The sequence below is a fragment of the Myotis daubentonii genome, chromosome X (assembly GCF_963259705.1).
Source record: "Myotis daubentonii chromosome X, mMyoDau2.1, whole genome shotgun sequence".
In the NCBI taxonomy this organism is placed as follows: domain Eukaryota; kingdom Metazoa; phylum Chordata; class Mammalia; order Chiroptera; family Vespertilionidae; genus Myotis; species Myotis daubentonii.
In genome coordinates this window covers 61,804,958-61,822,042 of record NC_081861.1, presented here as the reverse complement: position 1 = coordinate 61,822,042, position 17,085 = coordinate 61,804,958, and positions in this window count along the sequence as shown.

The window sequence follows — 17,085 nt, the reverse complement described above, 5'->3', positions numbered from 1 at the left end:
ATATATATATATATATATATACACACACACACACACACTGAGTGGCCAGATTATTATGACCACCCTATCAGTACTTCGTTGGGCCACATTTTGCCTTCAATACTGTGGTGATTCTTCTTGGCATTGACTTCATGAGATATTGAAAGGTGATGCGAGGAATCTGACACCATGCCTGATGAATAGCACTGTCCAGTTCTGAGAGATTTGATGGTTGTGGAACCAGCTGCCTGTTGGCTCTTTTAACTTCGTCCCACAAATGCTCAATTGGATTGAGATCTGGTGATTATAGTGGCCACCTAAGCAAGGTAAAGTCTCCCTCATGTTCTTGAAACCACTCTTGCACAATATGAGCACAGTGGCATAGCACATTGTCTTGTTGGAAGACACCATCTCCACTGGGATACGCCATCAACATGATAGGATGAACCTGATCAGCAATGATACTTAGGTATGTTGTGCTATTTAATTTGTTGTTCCACACAAATTAAAAGGCCCAAATCATGCCAGGAAAACATGCCCCAAACCATAACACTGCCCCCACCAGCTTGAAGGGTTGTACTCATGCATGTGGGGTGCATGCTTTCATGATGTTTCCACCAAATTCTCACTCTGCCATCTGTATGATGCAACTGGAAACGTGATTCATCGGACCCCATGACTTTTTTTCCAATGCTCGACTGTCCAATCCTTGTGTTCCTGTGTGAATTGGAGACATTTTATCTTGAAAACTGCAGACAGCAAAGGTGTTCAAACAGGCCTTCGGCTTCCATATCCCATATGATGCAGTGCACAGCTAATTTGCCTACAAACGTCAGGTGGTCATAATAATCTGGCCACTCAGTGTATAATACAAGCATAATATGCTAATTAGACCGGAAAGTCGAACCACCTTCCTGACATCATTCCAGATGTCCTTCCAGATGAAGCTGCTGCGACGGGGACTGAGTCAAGGCAGTTAGGGGCAACCAGGAATGCAGCCAAGCAGTTAGGGGCAATCAGGCAAGCAGGCAAGCAGTTAGGGGAGATCTAGCAGGCAGGCAGGGGTGGTTAGGCTTGATCAGGCAGGTGAGCGGTTAGGAGCGATCAGGCAGGCAGGTGAGTGGCTAGGGGTGATCAGGCAGGTAGGCAGACAAGCAGCTAGGAGACAGTGGTCCCAGATTGCAAGAGGGATGTCTGACTGCCATTTTAGACCCGATCCTGTAGGAATTGGGCCTAAACCAGCAGTCAGAGAGCCCCTGAAGGGTCCCAGATTGCGAGAGGGTGCAGACCGGGCTGAATGACCTCCCCACCCATGCACGAATTTTGTGCACTGGGCCTCTAGTATATATGAGAAAAGAAGGACAAATAATAAAAGGATCCATTCATCAGGAAACATGACATCCTAAATGTGTATGCACCAAATAGTCTCAAAACACATAAAACAAAAACTGATACCACTGTCTAGTCTCCCAGAGAAGGTATAGAAGATTTTTTTTCCTGTTTGGCCTGCCACTATCACCTGTTAAGGGAGGTAGAGCAACACTGGTTTCCATTAGCAAGGTAGGGAAGATTAGTTCTTTGCTTGGATCCACCAAAACTACCCAGCAGTGGAATCTGAGCATGTTATCTACTTGAACAGGGTTGGAGAATGGACTGAAGATCAGTTCCTCACTTTGCCCTGCTAAAACTACAGTACGGATAGAGGATGGGGGAATGGTTTCTATTGGTGTTTGACTGGAATACGGTTGTTTTATAAATGACACAACCCCCCTTCAAATCCATATATTGAAGCTTTAACACCTAATGTGACTGTATTTGGAAATAGGGCTTTTAAGCAGATAATTAAGGTTAAATGAGCTTATAAAGGTAAGGCCTTAATCTGATAGGACTGGTGTCCTTATAAGAAAAGGAAGAGAGACCAGAGATCATTCTCTTTTCCTGTATGCAAAGAGGAAAGACCATGTGAGGAGATAGCCAGAAAGCACCTGTCTATAAGTCAGGAAGTGAGGTCTCACCAGAAACCAATCCTGACCCATGATCTTGGACTTCTGACCTCCAGACTATGAGCAAATACATTTTTGTTGTTTAGGTCACCAAGTCTTCGGCATTTTGTTGTGCAGCCCAAGCAGACTTTTACAGGCAGGTATAGCCAAAACGTTTTCCTGCTGTTTGGCCACCATTTCCTGGTCCTTTGGTTAGGGGGAGTAAGTTTTCCTTGAAGCTTTTCTTTTTCTGTGCCTGTTGATATTTTTGGGTTCAGAGCTTCTGTAGCACTCTGTCTGGGATATATGAGTGATAATGAGAACACACCGGGAACTCACCACTATGTCCTTCCTCATTGTCTAAGGTTCCTAGGCAGCCTGTCTTCTTATTTTTATCTGTCATAGGTTTCCTATGCTTGTTTGTTGTGCAATGTCCAGAGTAATTTTAGTTGTTAGAGGGAGGACCTGGGAGGAATATGGCTACTCCATCTGGGTGTTAGCTCTCGAATGTTTTATTCATGTTATCAAAACCTAAAATTAGTAAATATATTTACTCTCCTCCCAAACATTGCAAGGACATAGGACACTTTAATTATGATCATTTTACTTTCAGTTCTTTATTTTATTGGTTTAAAAATATGAAACCTATTTATAATCTCTTATAATTACAATTTCTAAACTTTTTGAAGGTCTGAAATAATTGTCATTGGTTATTGCTATCACTCACAATTCATCACTTTTGTGTGAGTGTGTTCAGAGAGGGACTTGTCTGATTTATACAAAACTGTTAGCAATGCTCATTTCTGAGTAGTAAAATTATGCGTAGTTTTATACTAGTGTTTTTATTATTTTTCAAATTTCCTACAATAAATACGGACTACTTGATTCATATAAACCATAAACCTTTTCTCTTTTGTAGCTTACATTTCTCGCCAATAAGCTAGGCCTGTTGAATATGCCAGATAACCACTCAATTAAGTGAAAATGTTTTTAATTAAGCAAATCATTAATTTTGAAAGTATATCTGTATATGAAAGTACAATTAATTAATTTGCTAATTTTTTAAGCTGTTGTGGGCATTACCCTGTGCTTTTCTTGGTAAGAATGACTATAATGAGCAAACATGCAAATATTTTCTCTCCCATAATGGTGGTTAAACCGGGACAACTAATGTTAACAAAGGAAATGTTTAATTCACAATGTATTTAAAACAGAAGATGGAGCCTGGCTGAATTTGTTAGTCATGTGTCAAATGGTGAAGAGATCTATAAACAGAAATGCTGGACAGGTTTGGGGAATGACACTGGGTATTGATAGGAAGGTAATAAGGACCCTTATGGTAGTTACAGGTAGAAGATGTTGGACACACTGCTATAGAATTATATAGCCAGGCGGAAAAGTACCATACCTTTAGAAACCCCCAAGAAAGATCTTCTTCTGTCTCTTTCAATATTATCTTGTAGAATCAAGCACCCTAATTAGTCTTTATCAAATGTCTGTGGGGTAAATATGGATTCTGTTAGTAATATCCGCAAAAGCCCTTGCATTAGTTGGCCAGTCAACAGTATGTGAACCTTCTTTGATCTTCAATTTTCTACACACCCCACCCCAACCCAGTCAGCCCTTTGGCTGGCATGCTGAGTGGTCAGGTCTCTTGCTTTTTTCACATATTTCAATGGCATGATAATGAATCCTAAGTATTTCTAATTTAGTTTTTTGTTGTTGTTTTGGGGGGCTCTGTTAAAAAATAGATGGTACCATTCCATTTGTTTTTGGTTTTTCTCATACTATCACTTAGAACTTTAACCTTTAAAATGAATTAAGATTGGGTCAAAGTAGCTAGAGCAAAACAGTCTGTGAATATATGCAAAATTTTTTACAAGGCCTAGAATTTAGTAGATGTTCAACAAATATTCCCGTCTTTTGATTAAATTTCTAGAGAGAAGAAATATCTTATAAGCTACTTAATTTATTTTTTTTAATTCAACAAATGTTTTTATTCAACAAATATTTTATTGTCTGCATAGTTTACATTCTGTTCATTATTATTTTTGCTATTTTTATGAACACTAGACATGTGTCATTACCAATAATGCAGACATATGATGATAGCACACATTTATTTTGTTTAAGATGAATTAGTGTGGTATGCGATAATGAACATTTGTCTTCGAAGCCTCATATTATTATCCAGCCTGCTACACTTTCTAGCTGAATGAACATAAATCAATCACTTATTTCCTTTGAATATCAATTTTCTCACATACAAAAATGGAGTTAATAATATAGCATTTACTATTTGTAAGATTGTAACAATAACAATCTATAAAACACTTAAAATATGTCAAGATTTTAAAGTGCTATACAAATATTATATATCTAAATATATTAACTACTCATTTATTTGTGAAGATTTTTATTTTATGCTAACATCAAAGTTCTTTGCAAACAGTCCACACAATATTTATATACACTCTATGTACAATAAGTGTGAATGATTACATTTTTATAAGTGGGGAACCTTAGTGAGAGAAATATGGTAAGATAGGAAACAGAATAAATTTCAGTCTTCTTAATCTGATATGTTTATTAAATAGATAATGTCTTTCTTTTCACCTGTTTTTGAAAACTATAAACATTAGTGAAATTGTCTTAATAAAAAATTAAATGAAAATCACAAGTTCTAGAATGGTCATCAGTACAATTTGCAAAAGTGTACAGTAACCTCACTGATAGGCAAACAGATCTTTTAACAGTGTATATATCAGTTCAGAATTCAGAAGTAAGGAAACTTAATTTTAAATGTGATCAAATATATAGTGTAGTACAGGATTTTGCAGCCTTCTCAGATACGAGGGTAGAGATTATATGAAAATAAGTTTTTTATATCTTAAATTCAATCAGAATACAATGGACATGAACTTATTTTATTTTAGAAGTCTCAAAAACCTAACACAGTTGAATAACCTATTAAACAATTTGAAACCTCTATTATAATAAATGACATCAATGCAATGAAGAGGTAAAAAAAAGAAATGTTTCGTAGTTGTTTCTTTGAGACCAAATCCACATACCACAGAGGATCAGTAAAGCAACAGCCAAGAGAATGCCTGTGCTTTGTGGACATTCTAGCCATGAGGTTCTCTATATTTAATCTCATTAGCAAACCAAAATACAGTAGCTGCTTTGGTTACACTGAATTTTGGTTCTGTCACCTTGAATCACACTCTGTCACAGAAAATGAAGACAATGGGGGAAAAAAGCCTGTATTCATTTCAAATATATTCATAAGCCTTAGTTAGACCCAGTGGATTATTTTCTTGAGCATATCCCAAAAGATGTCAGGCCTTTTCAAATCCAGCCATCTCTTGTGTCAATAAGCCTGTTTAAGAGATGAGATGATTTTGATTCAAATTTAGTATCAAAATAACAAGCCCAACACAATAATCTCAAACATTACCTCTGCATTACATCTAACTCAATATGCAGAAAACACTTACCCTCTGACATTTCAAAGTAATAAATCAGCACCACCTGTCCCTGGGCTCTGCTTCTTGTCTCCTCCTTACACCCTGCTCAAGGGCATTCATCATGTTCCTTCCATTAGTTCACACCATAAAGATGTGTTGTTCTGACACCTGTATATCAGCCAAAGTTATACTCCAGGGATGCCAACATACCTTATCGTATTGTCATGAACACCAGCCCCCTTTTTTTTCCATTGAAAAGCTCCTTGGCTCTCTAGAGAAAAATGGCTCTACATAAATTTATCATCATTGGTTACATTTTGTTTGAGAAGAACCCGGTGTCAGTTACATTACAGTTTGATCTTACAGTGATTTCCAGCATCAGGTAGTGAGAGTGAGAATGGAGAAATACAATCTTGTCTTCAAATATGACAATACCTGTAATTCCAATTAATTTGAGATCTTCTGGGCATAGAGTATATATACTGCAGATTAGTTTTGTTTCTTGCAGGGAAAAAAATGTACTATGGTACACAGATTTAACAATTGCTATTCCACTAATTACAAATGACCTTGAAAACCCATGTTATGTGGTGATTCATATTTTATAATCACTTTTAATCACTCTGCTTTAGAAGAGGAGTTAACTTAGCATGGAGTCTTAGTCATTTTTCTGTCTGCTGTGCTACTTCAGAGGTGAGACAAACCTTATTTCTGAGAAAATGCTTCCTCCCCAGCTGTGATGCAATTGAAGAATAATTAAATGGGGCTAAAAGTGATAGGCTACATGGCTGTCATGATTCATGCTCATACACTAAAAGGCTCCAATGCTTCTAGATGGGAAGATTAGGCATGGCTTTATGGAAGGAGCAAGTACAAATAGTTAGGGATCTTCACTGCTATCCCTTATTTAGTCCTCCTATAAGTTCCATTTTATGGGAGAAAGTAGCATCCGAGAAGATGAGCAGTTGAGTAACTTTTCTAAGCCTCATGTTCTTCATCTGGAAAAAAAGGTCAGATACCTCTAATACACCTAACAGTTATGACAGTCTATAATCATTACTTATTTCCACCTCAACCCCTTTCAGGATCTGCCATACCGCAGACTCCAGACTCCAGACCATTTCAGAAGTTGTCGTGTGTGTGTGGGGGGGGGGGGGGGGGGCGGTTGGGGCGGTGGTAGTTGGGTTGGGAAGGAATGGGTATGAGAACCACAGATTTTGCTTCTTCTAACTTTGATACTGTAGTTTGTACCTTGCACCTATGTATTCCTATCACTGGTTTGACTGCCTGTAATATGAGTTCCCCAGTATCTCTCTCCTACCAATGAAGTTGTTGCCTTGTAAGTGCTTCCAAAACACCTAAACAAGATTTTTTTCAATGCCGTTGTGGGCCAAAATCGCCATTACTTATTTGCCCTGTGCTTTCCATACTGGCCTGATTTCTAAATTTCATATCTTTCTTTAGATTTATGATCCAATGTGCTCACCACTGAAATAACTAAACTCTAAAATTATTGTGTTGCCTGAATTGTTTCCGCATTTATCTTTCAGTTTTACCTCAACTCTTCCTAGTTCTAAATCTACAGTCTGATTTCAAACTTTGACAAAGTTAATGGTCAAAGTGCACCTTTTTCTGATCTTAATATTGATTGGAGCATCTATGAATATGTTGTTAAAAGGAAAAAAAACACACCTTTCTTAATGTCTGCCCTTTATTACATTATCCTAAAAGATCTGGTCTTTAGCAATTATTCTGTTTGAGTTGCTGGAACCTTGAAGACCTTTGTACCATTTTTGCAATGCTTGGTAAACCTTTGCATTAGCAACACAAAAGAACAAGCAAGGAAAAAGAGAAGAAAATGTACCATTCTATTTTTTAAAAAAAACCCACAAACAAAAAACCAAATATTTCCCCATTTTTTACTATTTTTAAAGACATTCTCAAAGCTAAAAGCACAGTTATCATTAGGTTAGGTTTTTTAATTAGGTTATAAGTGAAACAACATAGAAGGATGAATGAATTTCTTACAAATCATTTTACCATACAAGGTACATGTAAAACATAGAGTCTATATACAAATTGTAAAATTAAAACTTTGTTAGACAACTTAGAGACATATATGGCACTTGTATTATAAGTCAATGTGGAACCATTTAGTCTATATGATCATCTGTAGTGTTTATTCAATGAGGGTAAATTTCAATTGAGGTATGATAAAACATGTTTTAGAAGAAAATGAATAACATAGACAAAAAATACATGAATCAAAATAACATCATTAGGATACACCTTAGAACATTGTCTTTACTTGAAATTAGAGTCTTCTGGAAAATAAACAATAAAACTTTCTTATGAGAATTGTGGACAAAATTACAAAACACAAGATGTTTTAAATAATACATGCATTGTTTTTCTTTAGGGGTTTACACAACCATTTTGTCTCATTATGCCTTATTGGTGCAAACCCCTGAAGCAAAACTGCATGTATTATTAAAAATGTCCACCAGAAATCCCTGGCAGACCAAGATCCTCCTTGCAATTTCTGCATCACCCTTATTTAACTAACAGTAAGAGTGGCACTTATCTTTTCCTAGTCTGTAGAAATGCAAACATTGCTAGCCACATGTTTCTTTTAAAACTGTTATTTTAAAAAGTTATATTTATTATATTCAATATCTTTTGTGCTAATGAAGAAGACTTTTCTTTTAGATTAAAGAGTGTTTATAATAATCTATTACAAGAAAAAGAAACAAAAATAAATTCTGTAATGTGAGTTTTTTTGGGTTATATTCCAACTTTAAAAATTGATCTATACTATAGCAAATAAATCATTTCTTCAGGTTTGAGTAGATATTTTAGACACACATATATACACACACATCACACACACAGCTTCTCATTTGTTTTTTAAAATGAGTTTGAGTCTTCCAATATATACTATGTGGGTTTAGTCAATTGCCCATATCAAATTTGTGAAATGTACTGCTTTTTAATGAAAACATATTAGAAGGGTGAGGGCACCATAACGTTTCCACTATCTTTCCTGTAACCAAATAAAGTGAAGCGTGTTTATTTTTAAAAGTACTCTTAGCTTATCAGTGCTGTTGTCAAAAAGAAGGCATAGTCTCAGGCAGAATACAAGTGTTGGCATTTTTGGATTCCATTTTCTCTAAATAGACTTCATTTTGAATAAGATTGCACTCAAAGGCTGTCTTTCAAAACAGTACTATTTCTCCTTGAAGTGACAGTTTTCCATTTCTACGTTTGCATTTTTAAAAGTATTCTAGACAGAAAAGATGTCATCCCAAATCAGTGATGCAACACTTACTTAGGAATTTACCGTAAAGGCAACCATAGTACTCTGTAATTTATATACTTTCAAACTTCCCTTCAAATACTACTCAAAGTGGCATTCTAATAAACAACTCCTTTCAAAACTTAGAGAGAGTAAAAGTACAATAATTCCTTGGATATTGTGAATAGAATTAAAGAAAAAAAACACTTTTATTAAATAATTAAAAAAAACTGATCAAGTAAGCTTGACGTTTTCTTTATAGTGACAGAGAGCATGGCATTCCTGGTATCCATTCCATTTCACAGCTCTGACGCCACCCAACTTTTAAGTTTCTTTGGTCAGATGTTTTAAAAATGGCTGTCACAAATATTCTGCTTTTGTTTTATTGTTTGTCTGATTTTTGATGAATATTCCTGCCGAATTTCTTAATATTTTTCTCCCCACCCCTTGCGGGTCAGACTGGGCTATTCACTAACCTCCAAAGATCACATAGTGTTATTGGAAGGCAGCTATGCTCACCACTATACCACCAATGCACACATAGTATTATTGTTTCCAGCTTCTTTGTTCCATTGCCAGCTGCACAAATCCTACCAGTGTGTTTTATTTTATGATGAAGGCCTGAGATTATTTTATAGTTTTCCTTTTCAACCCCCAAATTTTAAGAGTGATATGTAATAGATATAAACAAGGAGTGAAGGTATGATTATCCTTTAAAAAACAATAAGAAGAACATTATCAACTGATGAACGAAAATAGATACAGAGGCAAAGAAGCATCAAATAGGTTGTCAAAATACAGCAGGAAGGCAGGGGAGGGTTTGAGGGGGGGTAAGAGATAAAACTGAAGGACTTGTATACATGCATATAAGCATAACCAATGGACGCAAGACACTGGTGGGGAGGGTGGTGGTGAGGGCATGTGCCAGAGGATAGAAGAGGCCAGGAGGAGGTAAATGGGGAAAAAAAGGAAACATATGTACTACTATTTATAGTACTTTAAACAATAAAATAAAATTAAAACAAACAGAAACAATAATAAGGGTAGACTACAGACTGTGAGAAAACCTTGAAAGAGAAAACCAATAGATTCTTAGCCTGAATAAAGAAAAACATAGCCCAACAATGACAGAGGAACTATCCTATATAATAAAGAGGTAATATGCAAATTAACCCTCACAACATCACACTGTCACAAGATGGCTGCACCCATAGCAGAGATGGGGTTCCCATAACACAAGATGGCTGTGCCCACAGCAGAGGTGGGGCTCCTGTAATGAGCCGTGATGAGCAATCAGCAGGAACCTGAGGCTGCATGGTGCTGGGCTGGGGTGGGGGACCTGAAGCTGTGCCTCCTGCCCAGCGGGGCTTGATGGGCGACCTGAGGCTATGCCCCAAGCCCAGCAATGGGCTGGGGGACATGAGGCTATGCCCTGTACCTGGCAGGGCTTGACGGGAGTGGGACCCGCCAGGTCTGGATCTCACCCAATGAGGTGGGGCCGGCTGGGTCTGGGTCTTGTGCAATTTCGAGGCATGCACGGGTGGGTGCAGACTTGACTCTGGGTCCTTTGGTGTGCCCCAGACTCTAACAGGAGGAAGATTTTCATATACATTTTACTAATTTTCTTTCATCTCTGATATTTCTATTATAGAGAAAGGGCAAATAACAATATCAAAATATTTCCTTTAATTAATTCCCTTTTAATGTGCACAAATTTCATGCACCGGACCACTAGTTCTACTATAAAACATGGGAGAAAGCATCAATAATTGCCCATGCTTATAGAAAGGGAATACCAGGAATAAGAGAAAATTCAAGTGCAACCGACAGCAAAAATAATTGGAGAACCATAAAATGGGAAACTGGTCAGTTTGATCACTGCAAGTTACATCCCATCTGACATTTGGAGCAGATAGTAGTTGTATCAATATCTACTTTGGGGCAAGAAGTTGAGTTTCAGAGGTGGGCAGTTTTTCCTCATGGCTGTAACTTCCTGGAAGAAATCAGAAGCATCAATGTTGAGACTACAAGCTAAGGTAACCTGTGTTGTCACAGACCTTGGGACTTCCCAACTTTCACCCAAAACAGGTTGAAACCTAAAATTAAGCAGTATGTCTTGGTCCTTGTGGATACGTAAGAAGCATAAATTTTCTTGATCACAGAACTTTTCTAAAACAATTATTAGAGATGGGTTTTCCAAATGTGTAATTTTGCCACATGATACATGAGGTAATTTTTTTGGTAACACACTGATAATCTTTTAAATTAATAGTTATAAGCAACTGGCATATTAACCCATGCTTTCAGAGATATAATTACTTAGGGTGAGTATAGATTGAATTAAAAGTAAATTAATTTAAACAAATTATTAATTAAAATTATAGTGGTATTCATATACAGAAATTATAAAGGTGATAAAAACGGCTGACATTTGGGAAATGTTGTACTGGGATATCTATTACCACAGGAAGAAAAATTAATTCAAGATGAAAAATTCAAATAAAAAGAAGAAATGAATAAAGAACTGAAGGGTAGCAGATTATACCATCCCAAAATATGTCACTTTGGCACAAGGATTATTTTGAGTTGAAAGCAATTGAGAAGGACCAGATAAAAGGAAACCCCTCTCCCCCTAGTTGCCTAAAAACAGAACATAAATTTACCAAGCTATCCCTCCTTCTCTCTCTATCAGAGAGGACAAAAAAATAATCACTAGAGAAAACTTTAGACCCTTAATAGCCTGGATAATAACTAACTAGCCTTTATTGCTGACCTTGGATGTCTAAAGCTGCTTTTCTTTGTCTTGTCATTTCCCCACAAATTCATTTTTCTTTGTTGAAAATGTTATACATGCTGGGATTCTAAGCCACTTTGGTCACTTGTTACTCCCTGGCTATCTTCCATGTATGCATGAAGTACATGTGTTAATAAACTCCTGTTTGTTTTTGTCTTGTTAATCTGTCTTTCCATACAGAGGTCTCAGCCAAGAACACAGAAAGGTAGAGGGAAAATTATTCTTCCTCCCAACAGAAACTAATCAAAATTCTTAAAACTGAGTACCATTAATAGTGGGGGAAAAAATAACCCACTCGGCATGGCTCAGAAGTTGAATGGCAACCGATGAACTAGAAGGTCACAGTTTGATTCCCAGCCAGGACACATGCCCGGGTTGTGTGCTCAATCCCCAGTGTGGGGCGTGCAGGAGGCAGCTGATCAATAATTTTCTCTTATCATTGCTATTTCTAAATCTCTCTCTACCTCTTCTTTCCTCTCTGCAATCAATTTAAAAACATATTTTAAAAAATAGTTAAAAAAGGAAAAGTCAAATTCAAATCTGGAACTGCAATTCCACACTTTAAAGGGAGAAGGGAGAGATGGTAGGTAGGAATCTAAAAAACATGTAAATATGTGCTACATTTCTTTTGGGTTGAGGGACAGAAAATAAATACTATTGAATACTTTCAGAAATATAGGTTTAAAATTTATATTAAAACTAGTGGCTCGGTGCATAAAATTCGTGCTTGAGGGGGGTGTCCCTCAGCCCGGCCTGCACCCTCTCCAATCTGGGACCCCTCAAAGGATGTCCTACTGCCAGTTTACAGGGATCGGGCCTAAACCGGCAGTTGGACATCCCTCTCATAATCTGGGACTGCTGGCTCCTAACCACTCACCTGCCTGCCTGCCTGCCTGATTGCCCTTAACAATTCTGCCTGCTGGCCTGCTTGCCCCTAACTGCCCCTCATCGCTGGCCTGCTCACCCCAAAATGCCCCCCTGCCAGCCTGATCACCCCCAATTTCCCCCCATGCCAGTGTGCTCACCCCCATCTACCCCCCTGATGGCCTGCTTGCTCCTAACTGCCCCCCCTGCTGGCCTGCTCGCCCCCATCTCCCCTCCCCACTGGCCTGCTTGCCCCCTATTGTACCTCTGCTGGCCTTCTCACTCCAAATTGCCCCCCCACTGTCCTGATCACCTCCAACTGACCTTCACTAATGGCCCGATGGCCCTCAACTGGCCCCCCTGCCTGTCTGCTTACCCCCAATAGCTCCACCCCCCATCAGCCTGATCACCCACAATTGCCATCCCATCCTGGTCTTATCACCCACAGCTGCCCTCCCCTCTTGGCCTCTAACCACCTCTACCTTGGCCCCGCCACAATGGCTTTGTCTAGAAGAATGTCTGGAAGGTCTCCTGGAAGGTCTCCCAGTCTAATTAGCATATTACCCTTTTATTAGTATAGATAGAGGCCTGGTGCACGGGTGGGGGCTGGCTGGTTTGCCCTGAAGGGTGTCCTGGATAAGAGTGGGGGTCCCGCTGGGGTGCCTGGCCAGCCTGGGTGAGGGGCTGATGGCCGTTTTCAGGCTGGCCAAACCCCCTGGTAACCCAATCTCCCTTTTTCCTTTTTCTTTTTTCTTTTTTCAGCGCCTCCTTGAGCAAAGGCCAGGGCAGGCTGGAAGCAGGTATCTGGGATTTATTTATCTTCTATAATTGAAACTTTGTAGCCTTGAGTGGAGCCCAGTGCCAGCCAGGGCAAGTGGGAAGCTTGGCTTCCTCCATTGCCAGGGACAACCCAAGCCTCCTGCTCGCTCCAGCTCCGTGGCCGCAGCCATCTTAGTTGGGTTAATTTGCATACTCACTTCTGATTGGCTGGTGGGTGTAGCAGAGTGATGGTTAATGTGCATGTTTCTTTTTTATTAGTGTAGATTGAAGGATAACCAGTAGTAGAATACACATGCAAAGAGACACATAAACATAATACAAACACATAATCACACACATATTTCAAAACTTTAAGGAAAGACATGAATTAAAAAGAAACTAAATGGATGGATAATAGAAAATAAAAAGTATGTATTAGAAATAAAACCAAATATATGAATACTAAAATTCATATATTCAAACTCTCACAGATTGGCTTAAAAATCCAATTAAGTGGTATTTACATGATATGCAAGAAGTTTGAGAATAAGAGATGAAAAATATTATAGGAAAATACTAATAAAAAGCCAGGTGTGACATTATTGATATCAGAGAAACAGAATTCAAAGCAAAAAGTATTAAAAGGGCACAGAGAATATATTTAATATTGAAAGAATAATCTATCAAGATATATAACAGTCATGAACTTTATTACTTTATTATGCAGTTTCAAAATTTATCTACAAAAACTGATAGTTTCAAGGAAAAATCTGCAATCATAGTGAAAATTCAACATACTTCACTAAATTTCTAGATCAAGTACATTAGAAAAGTAAGGTAGAATATAGAGAATTTGAATTTTACAATAAGCACTCAATTTAATATACCACTATTATAAACATACACATATTTGTACTGTAAAATAACACATATTATTTTCAAACAAATATAATATAGTCTCAAAAATTGACCATATACTAAGCCTCAAAAAAAATCTCAATAAATTTGGTAATTAAAATCTTACAGGCCACTTTGTACTACTGACCACCATGCAATAGAGTTAGAAAACAATAACCAAAATGTAGTAAAAGAAAACAAGCAAATGCCTTATATAGTCATGAGCTGCTAAAAGACAGGGATACATTCTAAGAAATAAATCATCAGGTGATTTTGTTGTGCAAATAGCATAGAATGCATTAACATAAATCTTATGGGATTATCATTGACCAAAGCCAAAATGTTTTTATGAGTTGCATAACTGTATACTTTCAAATTTAAGTGTACACTTTGGAATATATCTTGTGTTTAAAAAATTAAAATAAAATTGCAGTTTAGAACTGAATGATGTCAGATACCAGTATCAAACTCGTAGAATGTGAAATAGGGAGATTTAGGGGGCTATCTACAGATCGAATACAATGAATATATGGAAAACATGAAGAGTACAAAATAAATGAAACATTTTGGCTCAATGGATAGAGCGACGGCCTGGGGACTGAAGGGTCTTAGGTTCGATTCTGGTCAAGGACACATGCGTGGGTTGCAGGCTCGATACCCAGTAGGGGGCGTGTAGGAGGCAGCCGATCACTGATCCTCCTTATTGATGTTTCTATCTCTCTCTCCCTCTCCCTTCCTCTCTGAAATCAATAAATATTCAAAAAAGAAACAATCTTTTTACTCAAAAAGCTGATAGAAGAACCACAAAGTAAATTTCATTAAATCGAAGAAAGAAGTTAATAAAGAGCAGAAATTAATAATAAAAAACAAAACAAAATATAGATTTGATTTAAAAACAACAAATTGCAAGGGGACCAAGAAAATAGACAAACTGTTGTTGCATATAATTAAGTAAAACAGGAAAAAATTCAAGTGAACAGCTTAAAGGACTTAGATAAAGAGGAGATTAAACTGTTAACTCATGCTATGGAAATGTTATATAACATGGATATGGTAAATCACCAAGATATTTGTTGAATAAAATAAGTAAATTGCAAAACCCATGCAATGTATGATCCCCTTCAGAATAAAACACAAATCAAAACAATACTGTTTATGTAAAAGTGTTAAAAAAAAAAAGTCTGGAAAGACACATACCTAACTGATAATAGTGGTTACCACTAGGAGACAGGACAGGGCATTTGGGATATTGTTCAAAGTGCATTTAGCCTTACTTGTAATATTTTAATTATTTTACTAAGAGAACATATTCTTTTATTACTTGTTCAATTTAAATTAGCCTAAAGGTAACAATCACAACAAAACAACAATGTTGACCAATTATCTTACTATGACCGGATTATAAAGATAACGGAGACAGTTAAGGAAACAATGAGGCCAAAGGGGGTGGCAAGAATCAGATTAAAGGGTTTTGCAAAATATTATTGATTTTTGCCATAAAGGTGAAATGGGAGTATTTGAAGAGCATTAAGAAAGATTTGTGTTTGAAAAAGTTAATCAGATGCTAGAGAATATGTTTGTACAAAGAATGCATTATAGTAAAGAAGTTACTTGTGAGTATGCCTTATTTTCCTATCTACACAGTATGTTTTTGAGGGCAAGACACATGTTTTATTTATTTTGGAATCCTACCACAACACTTATTCAAATGTTTAATTATAAGTAATCATTTAAGAAAGTTTGTTAAATTCAATTTTAATTGTGTTGCTCTATCTGATTCCATGCAAAGTATTCACAAAGTGTATTACTCTCCCTAATTATCAGTTACTAGGAAGGTTTCTGTGATTCTTGAAGAAAAATATTTAAAGTCCAAAAATTATTAATTATTAATTACCACTGCTGAATATTGTGGTAAGTTTTGGTGGCATTAAACATTGTAATTTGGTAATGTAATGTAATGGCATTAAAGATTGTAATTTAGTAATGTAATAAATCAGGCATATATATCATTCTGGACTAAGGAGAGGGAAGGCAGAAGGAATATATGATTAAAGTCATTATGACTCATTATAGAATCTAAATATGTCCCTTCAAACTATATGAGAAAAACTTGAAAATGTTTCAATATGCTTCAAAAATGCTAATTGTTCTCTAAGCTATTTGTTTGACTCAAGCATGAGGAAATTGACATATTAACTACTTACTGGTAAAGTAATGGGGACACAGGTTAAAATCATGCCCATGCTGCAGTCCTCCAGGGATAATTTGGCATTCAAGCACGTCTAAGAGACCAAAGAGTCCTTAATGTAAAACTGCAGTGATTTTTGCCTTTTAAAACATTCTGAAAGGAAGAAGAGGTTGCCTATCAGAATAAACTGCTATGATGAGCAAAGTTTTCTCAGTAGTAAATTGTTTATGTCACTCAGGAATAATTTGACAAGAAGCATCTTACTGTTAGGTTGTCACCTACAAGGCTCTCACATCAAGCATTTTTGGACTACAGTAGTGATAATAATTTTTTAAAAATCATTTTACTAAATATCATGTAAACATGATATTTTTGTTCATAGTCATAGTCATAGTCATTGCTCAAGACTTAAAGAATTCATACAAGTCAGCAAGAGCTGCAGAGAAGCCGATACTCAAAGGCCCTGGCATCTTCCTTTGAGATGTTTTAAGTTGTGGATTAAAAGACGGAGCTCTATAATAAATCTGACAATTCCAGTGACCAAAATTAACCTCACAGGATGATCTGATCATAAATTCCTAACTGGGTAGGTTATGGTGGGTAGTCATACACCAGTTTGCTGGGAGCCGGTCCATCCTTGCTGTTTCAAGGGACCTGGCATATATAGCATACGGTTCTTAATATGTTTGCTCACCTTCTTGGCACTGTGTTTTAACCAAGGTCACCTCTCTGAGAAAGGTTGAATCCCCAGGTAGGGATTTTCCCCTGAAGTTAGGGAGGGAATAAAACCTCTTAACTAAGTGCCAGGCGGGTAATTAATCATTTTAACTATGAACAATCATGCTTAAGCTACATAA